Here is a 281-nt window from a genome sequence, read left to right on the forward strand (position 1 = left end):
TTTTGAGTTTATTTTTGTGAATGGTGTGAGAAAGTGGTCTAGTTTCAACCTTCTGCATGTTGCTGTCCAGTTCTCCCAGCACCCTTTGTTAAAGAGACTGTCTTTTTTCCATTGGATGTTCTTTCCTGCTTTGTCAAAGATGAGTTGGCCATACGTTTGTGGGCCTAGTTCTGGGGTTTCTATTCTATTCCATTGGTCTATGTGTCTGTTTTTGTGCCAATACCATGCTGTCTTGATGATGACAGCTTTGTAGTAGAGGCTAAAGTCTGGGATTGTGATGC

Source organism: Herpailurus yagouaroundi, unplaced genomic scaffold (genome assembly GCF_014898765.1).
Source record: "Herpailurus yagouaroundi ecotype Mexico unplaced genomic scaffold, PumYag 142, whole genome shotgun sequence".
In the NCBI taxonomy this organism is placed as follows: Eukaryota; Metazoa; Chordata; class Mammalia; order Carnivora; family Felidae; genus Herpailurus; species Herpailurus yagouaroundi.